The sequence below is a fragment of the Ranitomeya imitator genome, chromosome 5, assembly GCF_032444005.1.
Source record: "Ranitomeya imitator isolate aRanImi1 chromosome 5, aRanImi1.pri, whole genome shotgun sequence".
Lineage (NCBI taxonomy): Eukaryota > Metazoa > Chordata > Amphibia > Anura > Dendrobatidae > Ranitomeya > Ranitomeya imitator.
The window spans coordinates 91,943,964-91,969,922 of NC_091286.1; positions in this window are offsets into that span (position 1 = coordinate 91,943,964).

A 25,959-nucleotide genomic window follows, 5' to 3' on the forward strand; every position below is an offset into this window, starting at 1 on the left:
CCAAGTACATCATTGTTTTTCTTGTGAAATTTTCAATAATTTGATGTTTTACAAGACCCTCTTCCCATTGGAAAAAATAAAGTTGGATCCAAAATGGCCGACTTCAAAATGGCCGCCGTGGTCACCACCATCTTGAAAAGTTTCACCCCTCCCATTTACTAACGTGCCACAAACAGGGAGTTGATATCACCAACCATTCCCATTTTATTTAGGTTTATCAATTAGAATGGCCCACCCTGTATATATGTATGTATATACTTTTGCGGCTGTTTTAATATGGATTGGCAGGCACGGGAGGTATCAGATACAGATTTTACTAATTTATCGGATGAGTTGATAACTGCGCACAAAGTAGGTATAAGACTTTATTGGTACATTCGCAGTTTAGAGGAGTATTTAACCCCTTTCTGCCATTAGACGTACTATTCCATCCATGTGGGGTGGGCTTTACTTCCCAAGGACGGAATAGTACGTCATAGCCGATCGGCCGCGCTCACGGGGAGAGCGCGGCCGATCGCGGCCGGGTGTCAGCTGCTTATCGCAGCTGACATCTGGCACTATGTGCCAGGAGCGGTCACGGACCGCCCCCGGCACATTAACCCCCGGCACACCGCGATCAAACATGATCGCGATGTGTCGGCGGTGCAGGGAAGCTTCGCGCAGGGAGGGGGCTCCCTGCGGGCTTCCCTGAGACCCCCGCAGCAACGCGATGTGATCGCGTTGCTCTGGGGGTCTCCTACCTTCCTCCCTGCAGCAAATCCCGGATCCAAGATGGCCGTGTATCCGGGTCCTGCAGGGAGGGAGGTGGCTTACCAAGTGCCTGCTCAGAGCAGGCACTTGGTAACGCTGCAGCGCTGTTTGACAGATCGGTGATCTGTCAGAGTGCTGTGCAAACTGGCAGATCACCGATCTGTATTGTCCCCCCCTGAGACAAAGTAAAAAAGTTAAAAAATTTTTTTACAAGTGTGTAAAAAAAAAAAATATTATTCCCATAAATACATTTCTTTATCTAAATAAAAAAAAACAAAACAATAAAAATGCACATATTTAGTATCGCCGCGTCCGTAACGACCCGACCTATAAAACTGGCCCACTAGTTAACCCCTTCAGTAAACATCGTAAGAAAAAAAAAAAACAAGGCAAAAAACAACGCTTTATTATCATACCGCCGAACAAAAAGTGGAATAACACGCGATCAAAAAGACAGATATAAATAGCCATGGTACCGCTGAAAGCGACATCTTGTCCCGCAAAAAACGAGCCACCATACAGCAACATAAGCAAAAAAATAAAAAAGTTATAGTCCTCAGAATAAAGCGATGCAAAAATAATTATTTTTTCTATAAAATAGTTTTTATCGTATAAAAGTGCCAAAACATAAAAAAAAGATATAAATGAGGTGTCGCTGTAATCGTACTGACCCGAAGAATAAAACTGCTTTATCAATTTTACCAAACGCTGAACGGTATAAACGCCTCCCCCAAAAGAAATTCATGAATAGCTGGTTTTTGCTAATTCTGCCTCAAAAAAATCGGAATAAAAAGCGATCAAAAAATGTCACGTGCCCGAAAGTGTTACCAATAAAAACGTCAACTCGTCCCGCAAAAACAAGACCTCATATGACTCTGTGGACTCAAATATGGAAAAATTATAGCTCTCAAAATGTGGTAACGCAAAAAATATTTTTTGCAATAAAAAGCGTCTTTCAGTGTGTGACGGCTGCCAATCATAAAAATCCGCTAAAAAACCCGCTATAAAAGTAAATCAAACCCCCCTTCATTACCCCCTTAGTTATTTCCATTTTCCCATTAGGGTTAGGGTTAGGGCTAGGGTTAGGGTTAGGGCTAGGGTTAGGGCTAGGGTTAGGGTTAGGGCTAGGGTTAGGACTAGGGCTAGGGTTAGGGCTAGGGTTAGGGCTAGGGTTAGGGCTAGGGTTATGGTTAGGGCTAGGGTTAGGGCTAGGGTTAAGGCTACAGTTAGGGTAAAAGCTACAGTTAGGGTTAAGGCTACAGTTAGGGTTAAGGCTACAGTTAGGGTTAAGGCTACAGTTAGGGTTGGGGCTAAAGTTAGGGTTAGGGTTTGGATTACATTTGCGGTTGGGAATAGGGTTGGGATTAGGGTTAGGGGTGTGTCTGGGTTAGAGGTGTGGTTAGGGTTACCGTTGGAATTAGGGTTAGGGGTGTGTTTGGATTAGGGTTTCAGTTATAATTGGGGGGTTTCCACTGTTTAGACACATCAGGGGCTCCCCAAACGCGACATGGCGTCCGATCTCAATTCCAGCCAATTCTGCGTTGAAAAAGTAAAACAGTGCTCCTTCCCTTCCGAGCTCTCCCGTGCGCCCAAACAGGAGTTTACCCCAACATATGGGGTATCAGCGTACTCAGGACAAATTGGACAACAACTTTTGGGTACAATTTCTCCTGTTACCCTTGGGAAAATAAAAAAACTGGGGGCTAAAAAATAAGTTTTGTGGGAAAAAAAAGATTTTTTAATTTTCACGGCTCTGCGTTATAAACTGTAGTGAAACACTTGGGGGCTCAAAGTTCTCACAACACATCTAGATAAGTTCGTGGGGGGGTCTAGTTTCCAATATGGGGTCACTTGTGGGGGGTTTCTACTGTTTAGGTATATTAGGGGCTCTGCAAACGCAATGTGACGCCTGCAGACCATTCCATCTAAGTCTGCATTCCAAATGGCGCTCCTTCCCTTCCGAGCCCTCCCATGCGGCCAAACGGTGGTTCCCCCCCACATATGGGGCATCAGCACACTCAGGACAAATTGGACAACAAATTTTGAGGTCCAATTTCTCCTGTTACCCTCGAGAAAATACAAAACTGGGGGCTAAAAAATAATTTTGGGGGGAATTTTTTTTTTATTTTCACGGCTCTGTGTTAGAAACTGTAGTGAAACACTTGGGGGCTCAAAGTTCTCACAACACATCTAGATAAGTTCCTTGGGGGGTCTAGTTTCCAATATGGGGTCACTTGTGGGGGGTTTCTACTGTTTAGGTACATTAGGGGCTCTGCAAACGCAATGTGACGCCTGCAAACCATTCCATCTAAGTCTGTATTTCAAATGGCGTTCCTTCCCTTCCAAGCCTTCCCATGCGCCCAAACGGTGGTTCCCCCCACATATGGGGTATCAGCGCATGCAGGACAAATTGTACAACAAATTTTGGGGTCCAATTTCTCCTGTTACCCTCGGGAAAATACAAAACTGGGGGCTAAAAAATAATATTTGTGGGAAAAAAATGTTGTTTTATTTTTACGGCTCTGCATTATAAACTTCTGTGAAGCTCTTGGTGGGTCAAAGTGCTCACCACACATCTAGATAAGTTCCTTAGGGGGTCTACTTTCCAAAATGGTGTCACTTGTGGGGGGTTTCAATATTTAGGCACATCAGTGGCTCTCCAAACGCAACATGGCGTCTCATCTCAATTCCTGTGAATTTTGCATTGAAAAGTCAAACGGCGCTCCTTCCCTTCCGAGCTCTCCCATGTGCCCAAACAGTGGTTTACCCCCACATATGGGGTATCAGCGTACTCAGGACAAATTGTACAACAACTTTTTGGTTCCAATTTCTTCTCTTACCATTGGGAAAATAAAAAATTGGGGCGAAAAATCATTTTTTTTCACAAAAATTATTTTTTATTTTTACGGTTCTGCATTATAAACTTCTGTGAAGCACTTGGTGGGTCAAAGTGCTCACCACACCTCTACATAAGTTCCTTAGAGGGTCTACTTTCCAAAATGGTGTCACTTGTTGGGGGTTTCAATGTTTAGGCACATCAGTGGCTCTCCAAACGCAACATGGCGTCCCATCTCAATTCCAGTCAATTTTGCATTAAAAAGTCAAATGGCGCTCCTTCGCTTCCAAGCTCTGTCATGCGCCCAAACAGTGATTTACCTCCATTTATGGGGTATCGGCGTACTCAGGACAAATTGTACAACAAGGTTTGGGGTTCATTTTCTCCTGTAACTCTTGGCAAAATAAAACAAATTGGAGCTGAAGTAAATTTTTTGTGAAAAAAAGTTAAATGTTAATTTTTATTTAAACATTCCAAAAATTCCTGTGAAACACCTGAAGGGTTAATAAACTTGTTGAATGTGGTTTTGAGAACCTTTAGGGGTGCAGCTTTTAGAATGGTGTCACACTTGGGTATTTTCTATCATATAGACCCCTCAAAATGACTTCAAATGAGATGTGGTCCCTAAAATAAAATGGTGTTGTAAAAATGAGAAATTGCTGGTCAACTTTTAACCCTTATAACTCCCTAACAAAAAAAAATTTTGGTTCCAAAATTGTGCTGATGTAAAGTAGACATGTGGGAAATGTTACTTATTAAGTATTTTGTGTGACATATCTCTGTGATTTAATTGCATAAAAATTCAAAGTTGGAAAATTGTGAAATTTTCAAAATTTTTGCCATGTTTCCGTTTTTTTCACAAATAAACGCAGGTAATATCAAAGAAATTTTACCACTATCATGAAGTACAATATGTCACGAGAAAACAATGTCAGAATCACCGGGATCCGTTGAAGCGTTCCAGAGTTATAACCTCATAAAAGGACAGTGGTCAGAATTATAAAAATTGGCCCGGTCCATAACGTGCAAACCACCCTTGGGGGTAAAGGGGTTAAGGATTCAAATTTTCTCGGCCTGGGAGCCTACACCAGAATTCTGTAATATCTGGGAATAAGGCTTGCTACGATGCTCAGGCATCATTAGAAATATGATATTGGAAAATGATTGGGAATTGCTCAATAATGCTAAATCTATTATTAAAGAACTGGAACTTAAGCTTACTAATTTTGATAAAGTCAAAATAGTACAGCCATTCCAGGACAGGCTCATAGAAATCTTGGACAAATTTGAACAAGACATTATAACAGGAAAGCGGAGAAAATTTCACAGGGACTGAATAGACTTTAGCAACAAGATCGCTCATAAGTAGTGTTGAGCGATACCTTCCGATATCGGAAAGTATCGGTATCGGTTTGGATCGGCCGATATTCAAAAAATATCGGATATCGCCGATACCGATACCCGATCCCAATGCAAGTCAATGGGACCAAAATATCGGAATTAAAATAAACCCTTTCTTTCCTTGTAGGTTCATTCTACATGAAGGAAAACAACTAAGAATAATGTAGGATGTATGGGGGAGGTGGCGGAGACATTAAAGGCAATGAGGATTAGTCCAATCAAATAGAATAGCATGTTTTTTTTTTTTTTTAAAGACGTTCGGATTGAAAAAGATATTGACTATGTAAATTTTTTTTATTTTGTCAGATATTGATGTTTCACTATTCCACGCCCTTCCCCTTCTTTTTTTTCTTTTTTTTTTTTTCTTTTCCCACACTTTCATCTTCATCATCATCAGCATCTTTGACATCAACTTCTTCACCTTATTCATCTTCTTCTTCATCTTCTACCTATTTTTTTTTTTTTATTACATTCTTCATATTCATTTTCTTCAACTATTATTATTCTTCCTATTCTACATATTCTTTTTATTCCACTGTTATTATTCTTCCTATTCTACTTCTTCATCATATTCTCATTTGTGACAGGCATTCCCGTAGTTGTTATCTATAAAAGTTGGAAGATTACACCTTCCGTTCTGCCAGTCACAAAAGTTACATTTGTCCGCGTTCAGTTTGGCCTGCAGCATCAGGCTTTATCCAGGGGCACCACGAGGAGGAACGGACTCACCCCCATACACTGCTTAGTCTTCTTCTGCATATAATTTAGATAATATCTTTTGCTCTGATATTAAGTCTTATGCTTAATGTTCTTCTGCTCTTTGTTCTGCAGCCTCTTGTTCTTCTGCTTCTCGGTCTTCCATGTTGTCGTCTCCAGGGTCGTCGTCTCCAGTGTCGTCATCTCCGCCGTCGTCGTCTCAGCCGTCGTCGTCTCCGCCGTCGTCGTCTCCGCCGTCGTCGTCGTCGTCATCGGGGTGGTCTTCCGGGTCGTCGTCATCGGGGTGGTCTTCCGGGTTGTCGACGTTAGGGTCTTCAACTTGGAAATGTAGCAGAAGGTACAAGAAGGCTGAGAAAATGCCAAGAACCAGCTGATGGAACTGGAACTCGGATGGCTACCCGAAGGTTCAAGAGCCTATGGAACTACCGAGGACCAGCTGACGTTACTGGAACCCGGTTACTAAGCAGGAGGTACCCGTGCTAAAAAGCACTACCAAGGACCGCCTGACGTTGGCGGAACTCGGATACCCAGAAGGAGGCACCTAAGCCAAAGGCTCTGCCCGGAACCAGCTGACGTTACTGGAACCAGGATGGGGAGCAGAAGGTACAAGAGCAAAAGACACTGCCGAGAACCAGCTGACGGTACTGGAACCCGGATGGGTAGCCGAATGTCCAAGAGCCAATGGAACTACCAAGGACCAGCTGACGTTACTGGAACCCGGTTACTAAGCAGGAGGTACCCGTGCCTGAAAGCACTACCAAGGACCACCTGACATTGGTGGAACTTGGATACCCAGAAGGAGGCACCTAAGCCACAGGCTCTGCCCGGAACCAGCTGACGGTACTGGAACCAGGATGGGGAGCAGAAGGTACAAGAGCAAAAGACACTGCCGAGAACCAGCTGACGGTGCTGGAACCAGGTGGTGGACCCGAAGGCCCACAGGAGAGGAGAGAACAGCTAGGCCGCGAGGCAGCCGCAGTTACCGAACCCCAACAGTCCTACAGGGGGAGCTGGGCCTACTGGCACTACAGAACCAGCCTTGACTACCAGTTCACGCAGCCCACATAGGAAGCTCCTAAACTGGAGGCACCCTGGAGTTGGCTAACTCGACCGCACCACGACGGGGCAAGCATAGGCGTCTCAGTGAAGTTGACACAACCCGGAAACAGCTGACGGTGCTGAAACCAGGCTTGGCACGAGGGAGTACCTGTGACAAGAACACTGCTGAGAACCAGCTGGCGGTGCTGGAACCCGGATGCGTTGCCCCAGTGTGCAAGAGCCAATGGCACGACCGAGGACCAGCTGACGGTGCTGGAACCCGGTTACTAAGCTGTAGGTGCCCGCGCTTAAAAGCACTACCAAGGACCGCCTGGCGTTGGCGGAACTCGGATACCCAGGAGGAGGCACCTAAGCCAAAGGCTCGGCCCGGAACCAGCTGACGGTGCTGGAACCAGGTGGTGGACCCGAAGGCCCACAGGAGAGGAGAGAACAGCTAGGCCGCGAGGCAGCCGCAGTTACCGAACCCCAACAGTCCTACAGGGGGAGCTGGGCCTACTGGCACTACAGAACCAGCCTTGACTACCAGTTCACGCAGCCCACATAGGAAGCTCCTAAACTGGAGGCACCCTGGAGTTGGCTAACTCGACCGCACCACGACGGGGCAAGCATAGGCGTCTCAGTGAAGTTGACACAACCCGGAAACAGCTGACGGTGCTGAAACCAGGCTTGGCACGAGGGAGTACCTGTGACAAGAACACTGCCGAGAACCAGCTGGCGGTGCTGGAACCCGGATGCGTTGCCCCAGTGTGCAAGAGCCAATGGCACGACCGAGGACTAGCTGACGGTGCTGGAACCCGGTTACTAAGCTGTAGGTGCCCGCGCTTAAAAGCACTACCAAGGACCGCCTGGCGTTGGCGGAACTCGGATACCCAGGAGGAGGCACCTAAGCCAAAGGCTCGGCCCGGAACCAGCTGACGGTGCTGGAACCAGGTGGTGGACCCGAAGGCCCACAGGAGAGGAGAGAACAGCTAGGCCGCGAGGCAGCCGCAGTTACCGAACCCCAACAGTCCTACAGGGGGAGCTGGGCCTACTGGCACTACAGAACCAGCCTTGACTACCAGTTCACGCAGCCCACATAGGAAGCTCCTAAACTGGAGGCACCCTGGAGTTGGCTAACTCGACCGCACCACGACGGGGCAAGCATAGGCGTCTCAGTGAAGTTGACACAACCCGGAAACAGCTGACGGTGCTGAAACCAGGCTTGGCACGAGGGAGTACCTGTGACAAGAACACTGCCGAGAACCAGCTGGCGGTGCTGGAACCCGGATGCGTTGCCCCAGTGTGCAAGAGCCAATGGCACGACCGAGGACCAGCTGACGGTGCTGGAACCCGGTTACTAAGCTGTAGGTGCCCGCACTTAAAAGCACTACCAAGGACCGCCTGGCGTTGGCGGAACTCGGATACCCAGGAGGAGGCACCTAAGCCAAAGGCTCGGCCCGGAACCAGCTGACGGTGCTGGAACCAGGTGGTGGACCCGAAGGCCCACAGGAGAGGAGAGAACAGCTAGGCCGCGAGGCAGCCGCAGTTACCGAACCCCAACAGTCCTACAGGGGGAGCTGGGCCTACTGGCACTACAGAACCAGCCTTGACTACCAGTTCACGCAGCCCACATAGGAAGCTCCTAAACTGGAGGCACCCTGGAGTTGGCTAACTCGACCGCACCACGACGGGGCAAGCATAGGCGTCTCAGTGAAGTTGACACAACCCGGAAACAGCTGACGGTGCTGAAACCAGGCTTGGCACGAGGGAGTACCTGTGACAAGAACACTGCCGAGAACCAGCTGGCGGTGCTGGAACCCGGATGCGTTGCCCCAGTGTGCAAGAGCCAATAGCACGACCGAGGACTAGCTGACGGTGCTGGAACCCGGTTACTAAGCTGTAGGTGCCCGCGCTTAAAAGCACTACCAAGGACCGCCTGGCGTTGGCGGAACTCGGATACCCAGGAGGAGGCACCTAAGCCAAAGGCTCGGCCCGGAACCAGCTGACGGTGCTGGAACCAGGTGGTGGACCCGAAGGCCCACAGGAGAGGAGAGAACAGCTAGGCCGCGAGGCAGCCGCAGTTACCGAACCCCAACAGTCCTACAGGGGGAGCTGGGCCTACTGGCACTACAGAACCAGCCTTGACTACCAGTTCACGCAGCCCACATAGGAAGCTCCTAAACTGGAGGCACCCTGGAGTTGGCTAACTCGACCGCACCACGACGGGGCAAGCATAGGCGTCTCAGTGAAGTTGACACAACCCGGAAACAGCTGACGGTGCTGAAACCAGGCTTGGCACGAGGGAGTACCTGTGACAAGAACACTGCCGAGAACCAGCTGGCGGTGCTGGAACCCGGATGCGTTGCCCCAGTGTGCAAGAGCCAATGGCACGACCGAGGACTAGCTGACGGTGCTGGAACCCGGTTACTAAGCTGTAGTTGCCCGCGCTTAAAAGCACTACCAAGGACCGCCTGGCGTTGGCGGAACTCGGATACCCAGGAGGAGGCACCTAAGCCAAAGGCTCGGCCCGGAACCAGCTGACGGTGCTGGAACCAGGTGGTGGACCCGAAGGCCCACAGGAGAGGAGAGAACAGCTAGGCCGTGAGGCAGCCGCAGTTACCGAACCCCAACAGTCCTACAGGGGGAGCTGGGCCTACTGGCACTACAGAACCAGCCTTGACTACCAGTTCACGCAGCCCACATAGGAAGCTCCTAAACTGGAGGCACCCTGGAGTTGGCTAACTCGACCGCACCACGACGGGGCAAGCATAGGCGTCTCAGTGAAGTTGACACAACCCGGAAACAGCTGACGGTGCTGAAACCAGGCTTGGCACGAGGGAGTACCTGTGACAAGAACACTGCCGAGAACCAGCTGGCGGTGCTGGAACCCGGATGCGTTGCCCCAGTGTGCAAGAGCCAATGGCACGACCGAGGACCAGCTGACGGTGCTGGAACCCGGTTACTAAGCTGTAGGTGCCCGCGCTTAAAAGCACTACCAAGGACCGCCTGGCGTTGGCGGAACTCGGATACCCAGGAGGAGGCACCTAAGCCAAAGGCTCGGCCCGGAACCAGCTGACGGTGCTGGAACCAGGTGGTGGACCCGAAGGCCCACAGGAGAGGAGAGAACAGCTAGGCCGCGAGGCAGCCGCAGTTACCGAACCCCAACAGTCCTACAGGGGGAGCTGGGCCTACTGGCACTACAGAACCAGCCTTGACTACCAGTTCACGCAGCCCACATAGGAAGCTCCTAAACTGGAGGCACCCTGGAGTTGGCTAACTCGACCGCACCACGACGGGGCAAGCATAGGCGTCTCAGTGAAGTTGACACAACCCGGAAACAGCTGACGGTGCTGAAACCAGGCTTGGCACGAGGGAGTACCTGTGACAAGAACACTGCCGAGAACCAGCTGGCGGTGCTGGAACCCGGATGCGTTGCCCCAGTGTGCAAGAGCCAATGGCACGACCGAGGACCAGCTGACGGTGCTGGAACCCGGTTACTAAGCTGTAGGTGCCCGCGCTTAAAAGCACTACCAAGGACCGCCTGGCGTTGGCGGAACTCGGATACCCAGGAGGAGGCACCTAAGCCAAAGGCTCGGCCCGGAACCAGCTGACGGTGCTGGAACCAGGTGGTGGACCCGAAGGCCCACAGGAGAGGAGAGAACAGCTAGGCCGCGAGGCAGCCGCAGTTACCGAACCCCAACAGTCCTACAGGGGGAGCTGGGCCTACTGGCACTACAGAACCAGCCTTGACTACCAGTTCACGCAGCCCACATAGGAAGCTCCTAAACTGGAGGCACCCTGGAGTTGGCTAACTCGACCGCACCACGACGGGGCAAGCATAGGCGTCTCAGTGAAGTTGACACAACCCGGAAACAGCTGACGGTGCTGAAACCAGGCTTGGCACGAGGGAGTACCTGTGACAAGAACACTGCCGAGAACCAGCTGGCGGTGCTGGAACCCGGATGCGTTGCCCCAGTGTGCAAGAGCCAATGGCACGACCGAGGACCAGCTGACGGTGCTGGAACCCGGTTACTAAGCTGTAGGTGCCCGCGCTTAAAAGCACTACCAAGGACCGCCTGGCGTTGGCGGAACTCGGATACCCAGGAGGAGGCACCTAAGCCAAAGGCTCGGCCCGGAACCAGCTGACGGTGCTGGAACCAGGTGGTGGACCCGAAGGCCCACAGGAGAGGAGAGAACAGCTAGGCCGCGAGGCAGCCGCAGTTACCGAACCCCAACAGTCCTACAGGGGGAGCTGGGCCTACTGGCACTACAGAACCAGCCTTGACTACCAGTTCACGCAGCCCACATAGGAAGCTCCTAAACTGGAGGCACCCTGGAGTTGGCTAACTCGACCGCACCACGACGGGGCAAGCATAGGCGTCTCAGTGAAGTTGACACAACCCGGAAACAGCTGACGGTGCTGAAACCAGGCTTGGCACGAGGGAGTACCTGTGACAAAAGCACTGCCGAGAACCAGCTGGCGGTGCTGGAACCCGGATGCGTTGCCCCAGTGTGCAAGAGCCAATGGCACGACCGAGGACCAGCTGACGGTGCTGGAACCCGGTTACTAAGCTGTAGGTGCCCGCACTTAAAAGCACTACCAAGGACCGCCTGGCGTTGGCGGAACTCGGATACCCAGGAGGAGGCACCTAAGCCAAAGGCTCGGCCCGGAACCAGCTGACGGTGCTGGAACCAGGTGGTGGACCCGAAGGCCCACAGAAGAGGAGAGAACAGCTAGGCCGCGAGGCAGCCGCAGTTACCGAACCCCAACAGTCCTACAGGGGGAGCTGGGCCTACTGGCACTACAGAACCAGCCTTGACTACCAGTTCACGCAGCCCACATAGGAAGCTCCTAAACTGGAGGCACCCTGGAGTTGGCTAACTCGACCGCACCACGACGGGGCAAGCATAGGCGTCTCAGTGAAGTTGACACAACCCGGAAACAGCTGACGGTGCTGAAACCAGGCTTGGCACGAGGGAGTACCTGTGACAAGAACACTGCCGAGAACCAGCTGGCGGTGCTGGAACCCGGATGCGTTGCCCCAGTGTGCAAGAGCCAATGACACGACCGAGGACTAGCTGACGGTGCTGGAACCCGGTTACTAAGCTGTAGGTGCCCGCGCTTAAAAGCACTACCAAGGACCGCCTAGCGTTGGCGGAACTCGGATACCCAGGAGGAGGCACCTAAGCCAAAGGCTCGGCCCGGAACCAGCTGACGGTGCTGGAACCAGGTGGTGGACCCGAAGGCCCACAGGAGAGGAGAGAACAGCTAGGCCGCGAGGCAGCCGCAGTTACCGAACCCCAACAGTCCTACAGGGGGAGCTTGGCCTACTGGCACTACAGAACCAGCCTTGACTACCAGTTCACGCAGCCCACATAGGAAGCTCCTAAACTGGAGGCACCCTGGAGTTGGCTAACTCGACCGCACCACGACGGGGCAAGCATAGGCGTCTCAGTGAAGTTGACACAACCCGGAAACAGCTGACGGTGCTGAAACCAGGCTTGGCACGAGGGAGTACCTGTGACAAGAACACTGCCGAGAACCAGCTGGCGGTGCTGGAACCCGGATGCGTTGCCCCAGTGTGCAAGAGCCAATGGCACGACCGAGGACCAGCTGACGGTGCTGGAACCCGGTTACTAAGCTGTAGGTGCCCGCGCTTAAAAGCACTACCAAGGACCGCCTGGCGTTGGCGGAACTCGGATACCCAGGAGGAGGCACCTAAGCCAAAGGCTCGGCCCGGAACCAGCTGACGGTGCTGGAACCAGGTGGTGGACCCGAAGGCCCACAGGAGAGGAGAGAACAGCTAGGCCGCGAGGCAGCCGCAGTTACCGAACCCCAACAGTCCTACAGGGGGAGCTGGGCCTACTGGCACTACAGAACCAGCCTTGACTACCAGTTCACGCAGCCCACATAGGAAGCTCCTAAACTGGAGGCACCCTGGAGTTGGCTAACTCGACCGCACCACGACGGGGCAAGCATAGGCGTCTCAGTGAAGTTGACACAACCCGGAAACAGCTGACGGTGCTGAAACCAGGCTTGGCACGAGGGAGTACCTGTGACAAGAACACTGCCGAGAACCAGCTGGCGGTGCTGGAACCCAGATGCGTTGCCTTGCCTATTAAAGATTGTCTTCCTAGAGCCCCAACTAGCGGTGTTGGAGCAAAGGGTAAGCAGGGGGAGATGAGTGTAGGCCGAAGCCTGCACTGGAGGCAGCTTTGTGTCTGCGTTGCGTTTGCAGGACACTTTGCCGGCTACACACTGGGGGAACAGCTGGCGTTGCTGAACCCCACTAACACAATGGCGTGTGTTTTTCTCTGTGCAGCTAGCACTTGCGGGCAAAAACTAGCGGTGTTAGAGCCCATGTTGAAGCAGGAGGAGGAGGAGAGGAGCAGAGTGTAGGCCGAAGCCTAGTTGAACCAATTTCAAAGGAAACCTTTAACCCCCCCCTCAGGTGTTACAAAGTACAAGAGACACACCTTGTGCAGTATTAATGCTGCACAAGTGAAAGGTTGCTCTATTAATTTGTCTACTTGCACACGCTGAATGAAAGACATACACAATTTACCCCATTCTACAGTCAAACTGTAGTGGATGCGTGACTTGGTTTTTTGATGAGACGCAGCACAGGTGTCCAAAATAACGCCTTGGTGCTTGGCGCAGCTTCCTGAGCGTTGTTATTTGCTGTACAGGAGTCTGCGCTCTTGTGTTATCCCTTGGCAATGCCCTGTTAGCGCTGCCCATCTTATGACATCATTTCATGTTGGCCGGTGCGGTTAACGATGGCCATAAATCCCAGACCCACAGTGTCTTTTCATAAAGCCACACTGCGGTGCTGGGATTCGTGGCCTTGAGCAGTAAATATTTTGGCCGCTCACACACGTCCTTACACCTGCTTCAGACTGGGCGGCCTCTGCTGATCCCTTCTCGCATGCCGCGGCCATGAGGCTGCACAGTCTGAAGAAGGCGGAAGGAGATGAGTTAAGACAGGCGAAGATATGCACTGCTCGTGCCCATCAATCACACCCTCACAGTCAAAATAATTAAGACAACGAGGAGCATTTTATTCAGGCAGGGCGGACGAACAGGCGCAAGTAGCCAACCAATGATGTCAGAAGACGGGAAGCGCTACCAAGGGGGGTGCTGCGTATCATTAGAAAGGAAAGTCACACCTCAGGGACAGTGGAATGGTCTCAAAGAGACACATTTTGTACGTGTTGAGTTCCACGTGGGCAAGGAGAAAACATCAGCCACCTTGTACAAATGCAGCAGTACTGCTGTACAAGGTGGCTGTTATACATATAAACACCTGGGGGTGGGGGCCAGGCTCCCTTCAATTTCAGTTCATGTGCCTGCGTGGCGTTTGCAGGTCACGTTGCAAGCTGCACAGCAGGGGAACAGCTGGCGGTGCTGAACCCCACTAACACATTGGCTGGTGTTTTTCTCTGTGCAGCTAGCATGTCCGGGCAGAAACTGGCGTTGTTTGAGCCCAGGGTCAGCAGGAGGAGGAGAGGAGCAAAGTGTAGGCCGAAGCCTGCACTGGTGGCAGCTTTTGTTCTCTTGTGCCAGCGTGGCTTGTGCTGGACACGTTGCCGACTACACAGCAGGGGAACAGCTGGCGTTGCTGAACCCCACTAACACATTGGCTGGTGTTTTTCTCTGTGCAGCTAGCATTTCCGGGCAAAAACTAGCGGTGTTTGAGCCCAGGGTCAGCAGGAGGAGGAGAGGAGCAAAGTGTAGGCCGAAGCCTGCACTGGTGGCAGCTTTTGTTCTGTTGTGCCAGCGTGGCTTGTGCTGGACACGTTGCCGACTACACAGCAGGGGAACAGCTGGCGGTGCTGAACCCCACTAACACATTGGCTGGTGTTTTTCTCTGTGCAGCTAGCATTTCCGGGCAAAAACTAGCGGTGTTTGAGCCCAGGGTCAGCAGGAGGAGTAGAGGAGCAGAGTGTTGGCCAAAGCCTAGTTGAACCAATTTCAAAGGTTACCTTTAACCCCCCCCTCAGGTGTTGCAAGGTACAAGAGCCACACCTTGAACAGCATTATTGATGCACAAGTCAAAGGTTGCTCTATTTAATTTTGCTCCTTGCACACGCTGAATTAAACACGTACACTATTTAGCCCATTATACTGTCAAACAGTAGTGGAGGCGTGACTACTAGTCTTTTTAAGGAGACGCAGCACAGGTGTACAAATTTACACCTAGGTGCTGTGCGCTGATTCCTTACCGTTGTTATTTGCAGTACAGGAAACTGCGCTCTTGTGTTATCCCTTGGCAATACCCTGTTAGTGCAGGCCGTCTCATGACCTCATTTCATGTTGGCCGGTGCGGTTAACGATGGCCATAAATCCCAGACCCACAGTGGCTTTTCCTAAAGTCACACTGCGGTGCTGGGATTCGTGGCCTTGTGCAGTAAATATGTTCGCCGCTCACACATGTCCTTACACCTGCTTCAGACTGGGCGGCCTCAGCTGATCCCTTATCGCATGCCGCGGCCATGAGGCCGCACAGTCAGAAGAAGGCGGAAGGAGGGGAGTGAAAACAGGGGAACATATGCACTGCTCGTGCCCATCAATCACACCCTCGCAGTCAAAATATATGAGACAACGGGGGGCGTTGTGTCGGGCAGGGGGGACGCACAGGCACAGCCAGCCAACCAATGATGTCAGGAGACGGGCAGCGCTAACAATGGGGGTGCTGCGTGTCATTAAAAAGGAAAGTCACACCTCAGGGACATTGTAATGGTCTGTAATGAGACACATTTTGTACTTGTTGAGTTCCACGTGTGCAAGGAGAAAAAGTCAGCCACCTTGTACAAATGCAGCAGTACTGCTGTACAAGGTGGCTGTTATACATAGAAACACCTGGGGGGGTGGGGGGCAGGCTCCCTTCAATTTCAGTTCATGTTCCTGCGTGGCGTTTGCAGGAAACGTTGCAAGCTACACAGCAGGGGAACAGCTGGCGGTGCTGAACCCCACTAACACATTGGCTGGTGTTTTTCTCTGTGCAGCTAGCATGTCCGGGCAGAAACTGGCGTTGTTTTAGCCCAGGGTCAGCAGGAGGAGGAGAGGAGCAAAGTGTAGGCCGAAGCCTGCACTGGTGGCAGCTTTTGGTCAGTTGTGCCAGCGTGGCTTGTGCTGGACACGATGCCGACTACACAGCAGAGGAACAGCTGGCGGTGCTGAACCCCACTAACACATTGGCTGGTGTTTTTCTCTGTGCAGCTAGCATGTCCGGGCAGAAACTGGCGTTGTTTTAGCCCAGGGTCAGCAGGAGGAGGAGAGGAGCAAAGTGTAGGCCGAAGCCTGCACTGGTGGCAGCTTTTGGTCGGTTGTGCCAGCGTGGCTTGTGCTGGACACGATGCCGGCTACACAGCGGGGGAACAGCTGGCGGTGCTGAACACCACTAACACATTGGCTGGTGTTTTTCTCTGTGCAGCTAGCATTTCCGGGCAAAAACTAGCGGTGTTTGAGCCCAGGGTCAGCAGGAGGAGTAGAGGAGCAGAGTGTTGGCCAAAGCCTAGTTGAACCAATTTCAAAGGTTACCTTTAACCCCCCCTCAGGTGTTACAAAGTACAAGAGCCACTCCTTCTGCAGCATCAATGCTGCACAAGTAAAAGGTTGCTCTATTAATTTTTCTACTTGCACAAGCTGAATGCAACACGTAGACTATTTAGCCCATTATACTGTTAATCAGTAGTGGAGGCGTGACTTGTCTTTTTAAAGAAAAGCAGCACAGGTGTCGAAAACAACACCTTTTTGCATGGGCGCAGCTTCCTGAGCGTTGTTAGTTGCTGTACAGGAGTCTGCGCTCTTGTGATCCTTTGGCCATGCGCTGTGAGCGCTTCCTGTCTTATGACCTCATTTCATGTTGGCCGTTGCGGTTAGCGATGGACATGAATCCCAGACCCACAGTGTGTTTTTAAAAAATCACACTGCGGTGCTGGGATTCGTGCCCTGGTGCACTAAATATGTTTGCCGCTCACACATGTCCTTACACCTGCTTCAGACTGGGCGGCCTCATCTGATCCCTTATCGCCTGCCGCGGCCATGAGGACACCCAGTCTGAAGAAGGCGGAAGGAGATGAGTGAACACAGGCAAACATATGCACTGCACATGCCCATCAATCACACCCTCGCTGTCCAAAAAAATAAGACACCGAGGGCCGTTGTTTCGAGCAGGGGAGATGCACAGGCGCAGCCAGCTAACCAATGATGTCAAAAGACGGGCAGCGCTAACAAGGGTGGTGCTGCGTGTCATTACAAAGGAAAGTCACACCTCAGGGACATTGTAATGGTCTCTAATGAGACACATTTTGTACGTGTTGAGTTCCACGCGGGCAAGGAGAAAAAGTCAGCCACCTTGTACAAATGCAGCAGTACTGCTGTACAAGGTGGCTGATATACATAGAAACACCTGTGGGTGGGGGGCAGGCTCCCTTCAATTTCAGTTCATGTGCCTGCGTGGCGTTTGCAGGTCACGTTGCAAGCTACACAGCAGGGGAACAGCTGGCGTTGCTGAACCCCACTGACACATTGACTGGTGTTTTTCTCTGTGCAGATTGCATGTCCGGGCAAAAACTAGCGGTGTTAGAGCCCAGGGTCAGCAGGAGGAGGAGGAGAGGAGCAAAGTGTAGGCCGAAGTCTGCACTGGTGGCAGCTTTTGGTCGGTTGTGCCAGCGTGGCTTGTGCTGGACACGATGCCGGCTACACAGCGGGGGAACAGCTGGCGGTGCTGAACCCCACTAACACATTGGCTGGTGTTTTTCTCTGTGCAGCTAGCATTTCCGGGCAAAAACTAGCGGTGTTTGAGCCCAGGGTCAGCAGGAGGAGTAGAGGAGCAGAGTGTAGGCCGAAGCCTAGTTGAACCAATTTCAAAGGTTACCTTTAACCCCCCCCTCAGGTGTTGCAAGGTACAAGAGCCACACCTTGTGCAGCATTAATGCTGCACAAGTAAAAGGTTGCTCTATTTGTTTTGCTCCTTGCACACGCTGACTAAAACACGTACACTATTTAGCCCATTATACTGTCAAACAGTTGTGGAGGCGTGACTTGTCTTTTTAACGAGACGCAGCACAGGTGTCAAAATTTGCACCTAGGTACTGGGCGCAGATTCCTGAGCGTTGTTATTTGCTGTACAGGAGTCTGCGCTATTGTGATCCCTTGGCCATGCGCTGTGAGCGCTTCCTGTCTTCTGACCTCATTTCATGTCGGCCGTTGCGGTTAGCGATGGACATGAATCCCAGACCCACAGTGTGTTTTCAAAAAATCACACTGCGTGGCTGGGATTCGTGGCCTTGTGCAGTAAATAGGTTTGCCGCTTACACATGTCCTTACACCTGCTCCAGACTGGGCGGCCTCAGCTGATCCCTTATCGCCTACCACGGCCAGGAGGCCGCACAGTCTGAAGAAGGCGGAAGGAGATGAGTTAAGACAGGCGAACATATGCACTGCTCGTGCCCATAAACCACACCCTCGCTGACAAAATAAATATGACAACGAGGGGCGTTGTTTCTAGCAGGGCGGATGCACAGGCGCAGCCAGCTAACCATGATGACAAAAGACGGGAAACGCTACCAAGGGGGGTGCTGCGTATCATTACAAAGGAAAGTCACACCTCAGGGACAGTGGAATGGTCTCAATGAGACACATTTTGTACGTGTTGAGTTCCACGTGGGCAAGGAGAAAAAGTCAGCCACCTTGTACAAATGCAGCAGTACTGCTGTACTAGGTGGCTGTTATACATAGAAACACCTGGGGGGGTGGGGCCAGGTTCCCTTTTAATTTCAGTTCCTGTGCCTGCATGGCGTTTGCAGGTCACGTTGCCGGCTACACAGCAGGGGAACAGCTGGCGTTGCTGAACCCCACTAACACATTGGCTGGTGTTTTTCTCTGTGCAGCTAGCACTTCCGGGCAAAAACTAGCGGTGTTTGAGCCCAGGGTCAGCAGGAGGAGGAGAGGAGCAGAGTGTAGGCCGAAGCCTGCACTGGTGGAAGCTTTTGTTCTGTTGTGCCAGCGTGGCTTGTGCTGGACACGTTGCCGACTACACAGCAGGGGAACAGCTGGCGGTGCTGAACCCCACTGACACATCACCTAGTGTTTTTTCTGTGTAGACAACACTTCCAGGTGGCAACTGACAGTGTTGAAACCCAGGGAATCAAAGAGGAGCAGAGTGTAGGCCGAAGCCTGCAGTGGAGCAAGTTGAAAGGGAACCTTTAACCCCCCCCCCCAGGCATTTGTTGCTGAAAGAGCCATCTTGTACAGCAGTAATACTGCACATGGAAAATGGTGGCTCCGAAAATTATGCTCCTTGCAAACGCTGAAGTACACACTCATATAATGTGTCCCCTCACACCGTCAAACCATCCCGGAAGTGGGACTTTCCTTTGTAATGTGACACAGCACAGCCGTCATTCCAACCCCCTTGGTGCCGGGCACCACCTCCTCAACGTTGTTTGGTTCTGTCACGGAGCCCGCACTGTAATGTTATCCCTTGGCCATGCACAGTTAGCGGTGCCCGTCTTCTGACATCATGTAGGTGTCAGGCTGGCAGTGCCTGTGCGTCCAAGCTGCCCGAGATCCAACCTTGCAGTGTCATCTAATGTAGTCCCACTGCGGGCCAGGGATCCATGGTCATGCACAGTGCATATCATCGCCTCTCACTCACCTCCTTCCTGCTTCTTCAGACTGTGCGGCGTCACGGCCGTGGCATGCTATTAGGGATCAGCTGACGCCGCCTAGTCTGAAGAAGCGTGAAGAAGGGGAGTGAGAGGCTAGTATATGCACTGCGCATGGCCATGGATACCAGGCCCACTGTGGGATCACATTAGACGACACTGCGAGGTGTGATTTCGGGCAGCGTGGACGCACAGGCGCAGCCAGGACGACAACAAATGATGTCAGAGGACGGGCAGCGCAAACTGTGCATGGCCAAGGGATAACATAACAGCGCAGGGTCCATGACGGAATCAAACAACGCTAAGGAGGCAGCGCACGGTGCCAAGGGGGTAGCAATGACGGCTGTGCTGCGTCACATTACAAAGGAAAGTCCCACCTCCGGGACGGTTGGACGGTGTGAGGGGACACATTACATGAGTGTGTAGTTCAGCGTTTGCAAGGAGCATAATTTCAAGAGCGACCTTTCCCTTGTGCAGTATTAGTGCTGCACATGGTGGCTCTTTCAGTAACAAACGCCTAGGGGGGGGGGGGGGACAGGTCCCCTTACATTTTAGTTGTGCCAGCGTGGCGGTCGCATGACACGTTGCCGGATACACAGCTGGGGATCAGCTGACGTTACTGAACCCCAATAACAGAGGAGCGACTGTTGACTGTGCACACAGCACTTCCAGGCACCAACTGGCGGTGTTAGAGCCCAGGGACAGCAGGAGGAGCAGATTGGAGGTATTGCCGCACACACAGCTGGGGATCAGCTGACGTTACTGAACCCCAATAACAGAGGAGCGACTGTTGACTGTGCACACAGCACTTCCAGGCACCAACTGGCGGTGTTAGAGCCCAGGGACAGCAGGAGGAGCAGATTGGAGGTATTGCCGCACACACAGCTGGGGATCAGCTGACGTTACTGAACCCCAATAACAGAGGAGCGACTGTTGACTGTGCACACAGCACTTCCAGGCACCAACTGGCGGTGTTAGAGCCCAGGGACAGCAGGAGGAGCAGAGGAACAGAGTGTAGGCCGAAGCCTGATTGGAGCAAGTTGAAAGGAAACCTTTAACCCCCCCCCCCAAGACGTTTGTAGCTGAAAGAGCCATGTTGTGCAGCACTAAGGATGCAAAAGGAAAAGGTTGCTCTTTTAATTATGCTCCTTGCAAACACCGAAGTAAACACTAAAAATGTGTCCCTTTATACCGTTAAACCGTTCCGGAGGTGCGAATTTCCTTCGTAATGGGACACAGCACAGCTGTCATTCCTATCCCCTTGATGCCGTGCGCTGCCTCCTCAGCGTTGTTTTAAGCTGTCACGGAGCCTGCGCTGTTCTGTTAGCCCTTGGCCATGCCCAATTAGCGCTGCCTGTCTTCTGACATAATTTGGTGTCAGGCTGTCAGTGCCTGTGCGTCCACGCTGCTCCAGATCCCACCTCGCAGTCTCATCTAACGTAATCCCACTGCGGGCCTTGGAACCATGGGCATGCACAGTGCATAACCTCGACTCTCACTCCCCTCCTTCCCTCTTCTTCAGACTGTGCGGTGTCACGGCCGTGGCATGCTAGGGATCAGCTGACGGCGCACAGTCTAAAGAAGGCGGAGGGAAATGAGCGAGAGCCCGAGGGGAAGATATGCACTGCGCATGCCCATGGATCCCAGGCCCGCAGTGTGACTCAATCAGAAGACACTGCGAGGCGGGATCTCGGGCACCGCGGCCGCACAGGCGCAGCCAGCCTGGCACCAAATTATGTCAGAAGACAGGCAGCGCAAATAGGGCATGCCCAAGGGATAACAGAACAGCGCAGGCTCCGTGACAGCTTAAAACAACGCTGAGGAGGCAGCGCATGGCACCAAGGGGGTAGGAATGACGGCTGTGCTGCGTCACATTACGAAGGAAAGTCCCAGCTCCGGGACGGTATAACGGTATCAGTGAACACATTTTATAAGTGTTAAGTTCTGCGTGTGCAAAGAGCTAAAAAAAAAGAGCTACCTTTTCCTTGTGCAGCATTACTGCTGCACAAGATGGCTCTTTCAGTAACAAATGACGGGGGGGGGGGGACAGGTTCCCTTACATTTAGGTTGTTGTGCCAGCGTGGCGGTCGCAGGACACATTGCCGGCTACACAGCTGGGGATCAGCTGACGTTACTGAAACCCAATAACACTGGGTCGTATGTTTTTACTGTGCAGCCTGCACTTCTGAGCCGCAACTGGCGGTGTTGGAGCCCAGGAATAGCAGTTCAGGTGGTAGAAAGATGAACACAGCAGGAGACCTGGATGACACCCAATTACTTAATCAGGCAGAGGAGTGGCAAATTCCTGCGAGATCCAGGCCTGGTTCATTTTCAGGAAAGTAAGCCGGTCAACGTTATCGGAGGATAGTCGCATGCGACGGTCTGTTAGTACACCACCTGCGGCACTAAAGACACGTTCCGATAAGACACTAGCCGCAGGGCAAGCCAGCACCTCCAATGCATACTGGCTTAGCTCTGGCCATGTATCCAGCTTAGAGACCCAAAACTTGAACGGGGAAGAGCCGTCTGGGAGTACAGTAAGAGGGCAAGCCATGTAGTCTGTCACCATCTGACGGAACCGTTGCCTCCTGCTGACTGGAGCCGCCGGTGATGGTGTAGACATTTGGGGCGGGCACACAAAAGTGTGCCAGAGTTGTGCCATACTGGGCTTGCCTTGGGCAGGGGCACTGCTTCTGCTCCCTCTTTGGGCAGAGCCTCCCCCACTGCCTCGACGCACTGAGCTGCTTTGTAAAGCACTAGCAGCACTCCTCTCAGTTGGACAGGAGAAGATGATGGAATTCACCAGTGTGTCGTGGTACTCCCGCAATTTACGCTCCCGGGTCAACGCAGGGATGAGGTTTTGGACGTTGTCCCGGTAGCGAGGATCGAGGAGGGTGAACACCCAATAATCAGGCATGTTGAGAATGTGGTCGATGCGGCGGTCGTTTCTCAGGCACTGCAGCATGAAATCCACCATGTGCTGCAGAGTGCCAACCGGCCCAGAAACGCTGTCCCCTGCTTGAGACATGATCTCTGCCCGCTCGTCATCACCCCACCCTCGCTGTACACACTGACCACTGGACAATTGTGTCGCTCCCTCCTCTGGACGGAGCTCTTCCTCCTCCATTGACTCCTCCTCATCCTCCTCACAAATTGGCCCCTGCGTACCCCTTTGTGAGGAACCACGTGGCGCTGACTCTCCAGAAGCTGATGGAAAAGGTGACTCCTCATCCTCCACCTCTTCCACCACATCATCCCTTAACCCTTGCAAAGTTTGCTGAAGCAGGCAGATAAGGGGGACAGTCATGCTGACTAGTGCATCATCTGCACTTGCCATCCGCGTGGAATAATCAAAAGGACGCAAAACCTGGCAGACGTCCTTCATAGTGGCCCACTCTGTGGTTGTGAAGTCTGATCGGCGCTGACTGCGACTTCTTTGCGCCTGATGCAGCTGGTACTCCATAACTGCTTGCTGCTGCTCACACAACCGCTCCAACATATGTAACGTGGAATTCCACCGGGTAGGTAGGTCACATATGATGCGGTGTTCTGGAAGGCGGAATCGGCGCTGCAGAGCAGCAATGCGGGATCTGGCCAAGCTGGAACGCCGCAAGTGAGCACACTCTAGGCGGACCTTGTGCAGCAGGGCATCAAGATCCGGATAGTCCCTCAGAAAACTCTGCACAACCAAATTGAGCACATGTGCCAGACATGGGATGTGAGTGAGGTTGCCAAGGGCCAAAGCTGCCACCAGATTTCGGCCATTGTCACACACTACCATGCCTGGCTGGAGATTCGCTGGCAGTAACCACACATCGCTCTCCTGCTTTATGGCATTCCAGAGCTCCTGCGCTGTGTGGCTTCGATGCCCCAATGAAACTAGTTTCAAGACGGCCTGCTGACGTTTGGCCACGGCTGTGCTCATGTCGGTCATAGGTAAACGTTCACGGGTCCATGTGGGGGTGGACTGTGACGGATCCTGCAGAGAGGAATCAGAGGAACTGGTGTAAGAGGAGGAGTCGATGCGTACAGACTGGATTCCTGCAATCCTTGGAGTGGGCAGGACACGTCCTGCGCCACTCGCACGATCTGTACCTGGCTCAACAACATTAACCCAATGGGCAGTGAGGGAAACATATCGCCCCTGTCCATGCTGACTGGTCCACGCATCAGTGGTGAGGTGGACCTTGCTACTGACGGCATTCAGTAGCGCATGTTTTATGTTTGCCTCAACATGCCTGTGCAGGGCAGGGACAGCCAGCCTGCTGAAGTAAAAGCGGCTGGGCACCTTGTACTGTGGGACTGCCAATGCCATCAAGTCACGGAAGCTGTCAGTCTCCACCAGCCTGAACGAGAGCATTTCCAGTGACAACAGTTTGGCAATGCCTGCATTCAGAGCCTGTGCTCGGGGGTGGTTGGCCGAGAATGCCCGCCTTTTCTCCCATGCCTGTACTACCGATGGCTGTAGAGTAGACTGGGAGTGTGAGGATGACTGGGAAGGTGGTGCTGTGGGTGGAATTACACAAGGTCTCTGGGAGGAAGCCAAACAAGCTGTGCGTGAGCTGGAGGAAGAGGCAACACGAGCTGAAGAGGTGGTAGCTGCCGCTGTTGGTTGGCCTACATCTTCAGTGTGTTTCTGTAACTCCACCGCGTGCCTGGTCCGCACATGTTTCCACATATTTGTGGTATTGAGGTTGCTGACATTTTTCCCTCTTTTTACTTTATGATGACACAGCTTGCATTTGACAAAACAAATGTCATCTGCAACTGTGTCAAAAAAGGACCAGGCACTGCAAGTCTTGGGAGCGCCCTTTTTGGCTTTGGAAAGAGACAGGCTCCTAACGGGTGCCAAAGTGGAGGCTACAGGCTCCGCAGTCTTCCCCCTCCCTCTCCCTCTTTGGCCCGTAAGAGGAAGCTCTTCCTCTGAGCTGCTCCCACCACCTTCCTGTTCCTCACGCCACGATGGGTCAAGGACCTCATCATCTCCACTACCCTCTGCCACCAACTGCTCCTCCTGGGTAGTCTCAGCAGCACAGTACGCACGAGAAAGCGGCACCTGAGTTTCATCATCAGATGCGTACTGCGCTGTGGTCACCGGAGGCACTGGCCCACCTGCCTCTTCAGAGTCAGAGAGAAAAAGGTGTTGGGCATCACTGCACACTGCCTCTTCTTCCATTTCTCCAATGCTGCTTGGCTGGCCCCCTGTTTCCAAGCCAAGAGATTCAGAGAACAGAAGTAGAGACGGCTCCTGTCCTGGGCTCTCTGACTGCCTGGCCAATTTGGCAGGTGGTGAAGAGACAGATGGCTGCTCTCCAGTGCTCTGTGCCTGAGAGGATGTGGCACTAACTGAAGTCGATGCCGAGGCGTTAGCTGCCATCCACCCGACAACGGCTTCAATTTGGTCTTCACGCAGCAGCGGTGCACGGCGCTCTCCGACAAAGCTGCGCATGAAGGACTGTTCCCTGCTGAAACTGAGTGACGACGAGTCACCGGCGCCCGCAGCAGGCACAGAATCACCACGTCCTCTCCCTGCTCCTCTCCCTGCTCCGCGCCCACGCCCACGTGCCTTACTCCCTGCCCTCTTCATCTTGGTTGACAGATAAAGATAAGCAGAAAAGTACTAAGGCCTTAGTGTGCTTATTCCTGTAATGCTCCTCCTAACAGGTGTAAGAAACAGTAATGTTGTAAATTGTGGACTAAACTTTATTATTTTTCAAATGTGGCCTACACAAGTGTTAAGTTGTGTTTGGTGAACTTAACCTTTTTTTTGGTGCAGATCGGGCTACAGAGCTAGTTTAAATCACACGGAGACCGTGCAGACAGCCGTAAACGGCGCTGCAAGGCCAAAAAACCCTCCTCTAGGTTATCCTATATAGTGTTTTTCCACTATTTAGCTGGATACAAGTGGAAAGACACTAATAGGAATTTTTTTTTTCAAATTTTAAACTGGCTGCACTATTTGAAAAAAAGGAAATTGTTTTTCAAGGTATGAGGCAGTAACGCACCCTGAGCTGAATCCAACCGGCTATGGCTGCACACAGACTACAGGGCGAGCTGCGCTCACACAGAGACCGTGCAGACAGCCGTAAACGGCGCTGCAAGGCCCCAAAAAAACCCTCTAGGTTATCCTATGTAGTGTTTTTCCACAATTGAGCTGGAGACTGGTGGAAAGACACTAATAGGAATTTTTTTTTTTCTCAAATTTTAAACAGGCTGCACTATTTCAAAAAAAGGAAAATTTTTCTCAAGGTATGAGCCAGTAACGAACCCTGAGCTGAATCCAACCGGCTATGGCTGCACACAGACTACAGGGCGAGCTGGGCTCACACGGAGACCGTGCAGACAGCCGTAAACGGCGCTGCAAGGCCAAAAAACCCTCCTCTAGGTTATCCTATATAGTGTTTTTCCACTATTTAGCTGGATACAAGTGGAAAGACACTAATAGGAATTTTTTTTTTCAAATTTTAAACAGGCTGCACTATTTGAAAAAAAGGAAAATTTTTCTCAAGGTATGAGCCAGTAACGAACCCTGAGCTGAATCC